General features: G+C 49.5%; 1 protein-coding gene across 4 annotated transcripts in view; it reads right to left on the reverse strand.

Moving 5' to 3' along the window:
* PNPLA4 (patatin-like phospholipase domain containing 4) overlaps nt 1–426 on the reverse strand; it is a 34,979-nt gene extending 34,553 nt beyond the window's left edge. For all 4 annotated transcript variants that reach the window (XM_008582993.1, XM_008582995.1, XM_008582994.1 and 1 more), the window contains exon 1: nt 82–426. The gene's annotated coding sequence lies outside the window, so the exon portion shown is untranslated. The remainder of the gene's footprint in view (nt 1–81) is intronic.
* Between the last annotated feature and the right edge of the window lie 2,396 nt (nt 427–2,822).

Here is a 2,822-nt window from a genome sequence, read left to right on the forward strand (position 1 = left end):
GGCGGGTGTTGCCGCCGCATCATCCCCGGCAGCCCACGCTGGCCCGCCCACCCCTCATTCGGCCCCGGCGCGGGGTCTTACCGAGGCAGGCCTGAGGCGCTTTCGTGTTGAACGGCCCCTTTAAGCGGAGGGTTGGGCCTCGCTATCACTCAACGCGGCTCCGCCTATCGAGGCCGGGCCAGGCTCCACGCGCGCCCGCCCAGGAAGGTCCGGCGCAAGTCCTTGTGACGTCACCGCAGCGACGTGGGTAGGGATTGCCCGCCTTCCTTCCCCTTGCACTCCGCCGCCCTTTAAACTGCTCCACTGGATGTGGCGGCGCCGTCTCGGTCGCCTGGCCGCTTTACCGATGTGTCCTCGAGTACGGGCAAGGGACAAGCCTTTCTTGTCTAGAATCATGTTATCTTCCTACACACAGAAAGGCGTTTTAGTCCCTGTGTCCCTTTAAGCGCGANCCGCCCTTTAAACTGCTCCACTGGATGTGGCGGCGCCGTCTCGGTCGCCTGGCCGCTTTACCGATATGTCCTCGAGTACGGGCAAGGGACAAGCCTTTCTTGTCTAGAATCATGTTATCTTCCTACACACAGAAAGGCGTTTTAGTCCCTGTGTCCCTTTAAGCGCGACCCGGCCTTCACCAGCGAGCCTACTCATCTTTAATGACCTGCATCTGCTGTACTCCGGAAGTGCTTTTCCCTCTTCAAGTCTGTCCTCCGGAAGTGGTTTCTTCTCCCCGCCCTCGCGCCCGTCCCTGCGGTCCAGCTGCTCCTGAGGGCGGAGTCCAGAGGCTGGCTTTGGGGCCGGACGCTCTTCAGCCTTTTGAGGCTTATCTTTGGTTTTTTCTTAAGTGTTTTTGTTGATTTTTGGTTGTTTTTGGCGGCTGGCTAGTCCCTAAGCGTTTTGGGGAAGGCTGGAGCATGACTTTGGGCAAGGGTCACATCCTCATTTGGCCTTGGGCTGTGTGACATTGAGCAGGTTTCATAACCTCTCTGAATTTACCAGGTGGCTCATCTGCCGAATGGGGTGATGAAATACAGGTTGACGCTACATTGCAGAGCACGTGCCACATCAGGGCCCCTCCACAGATAGTTGCTTCTCAGTCCAGTGGCACCACTGGCTCTGGTCAGACTTGAGAAGCAGGTTCAGTGGTAGCCAAGATGCCTGGCATCCCCACCCAGATTTAAAGGACTCTGACAATTCGTTTTCTCTCCCAGCAGTGGCTTCCCTAATTCTAGTAACCGAGCCTGGAGGAATCACAGACTCCGTGATTGAAGGTTCTCCAGGTCCCCTCGTTTAAGGACGAAGATTTCCTTTCACTGACACTGCAGAAGAGAATCTGGGAGATGCTAGAATGTCTCTGCCTTAAGCAAAACAGAGAGGATGGCTGAAGCTCTCTAAATTGCCTCTGCCTTGGGCTTTTTCTTTCTCCCCCTTTTGGGGCCACCTCTGGCCTGTACCATAAGTAGACCCCTTGATGTGATGGCTGAGGAATTTTGTTTTTAATTGATGTAAATAGCCTCCCAAGGCAGCCGATTGATCCTGACAAGGCCCTGATGTCTGAGCATAGCATAACTACTTTTTTCAGAATTCTTTGCTTCCACCAGGACATAGTGAAGGGAAGGTGAAGTGTACATCAGGGAAGTATAGAAGGACAGACTCTTAAGTCTTTTCAGCCTCGTGCTGTCCTCTAAGCCTTAGTGGTTGAAAGCGATACGCCTCAGAGCAGCATCCTCCAGGAAGCTTATGAGAAAGGAAGAATTCCAGGCCCCTTCCCAGATCTCCTGAATCAGAATTTGCTTTTTACAGAATACCCAGGGCTTGCTATGCAAATAAACCACTGGTTTAACTTCTACAGTGCTGTTAGGGTCTGAATGTTTTTATACCTTCATATGTTAAAATTCTAACCCTCAAGGAGATGGTATTAGGAGGTGGGGCCTTTGGGAGATAGCTGAGTCATGAGGGTGGAGCCCTCATGAATGGGATTAACGCTCTTAGAAAAAGGACCCCAAGCAGCCCTGTTTCCACCATGTAAGTATATAACTACAATGAGAAGATGGCAGTGAGCAGTCTGGAAGAGGGATTTGTCCAGAACCCCGACCGTGATGGCACCCTGATCTCAGACTTCCAGGCTCCAGAACTGTGAGAAATATATTACTGTAGTTTGTAAAGCACCCAGCCTATGGTACTTTGTTGTAGCAGCCTGAATGGACTAGGACAGGTGGCCTGGTTTAAAGTGATGTGGAGGCATCTAAAGTTTGAGAGACTAGATCCACAGAACCAGAAACTGAGTCGTGCTGGCAGAGCAAGTGTTTCCTGCATTTGGACCCTTCAGCAGATTGATTCAGAAGATGGATGAACATGTTATCGATGGGCAGCGTGGACGAACACCAACTTTGAGAGACTTTGCTAAAGGGAAGATAAAGGAACCCATTTTTGCCACCCCTCGCTGGCAGAGTAAGATCTCACCAGATGTAAGTCTCAGTGGAGTACCAAAATGCTCCATAATTTAACTCTTAGCATTTTAAACTTGCTTCCTTCTTTCTCGCTTCTACCCTGTGTCATATTTCCATGTAACTAGTTGAAAAATTTAGCTCCCTAATGAAAGAAGAATATCATATTGATTCACATTTGTCATCTCAGCAGTGAGCATAGCCCTAGGAATGTATAGTATATTATCAATAAATATTTGTTTCAGATGTTGGGTTTAAGTAAATTACCATGGTGATCTGAGTATATACTAATTTAATTGCCCTTTAAAAACATTTCCTAGTAGTTAATTTGCCTATTTTTGCTTTTCTATTTTCCTTAGTGCTGTGAGCCATCCTGCT

The sequence above is a fragment of the Galeopterus variegatus genome, unplaced genomic scaffold, assembly GCF_000696425.1.
Source record: "Galeopterus variegatus unplaced genomic scaffold, G_variegatus-3.0.2 Scaffold2789, whole genome shotgun sequence".
Classification (NCBI taxonomy): domain Eukaryota; kingdom Metazoa; phylum Chordata; class Mammalia; order Dermoptera; family Cynocephalidae; genus Galeopterus; species Galeopterus variegatus.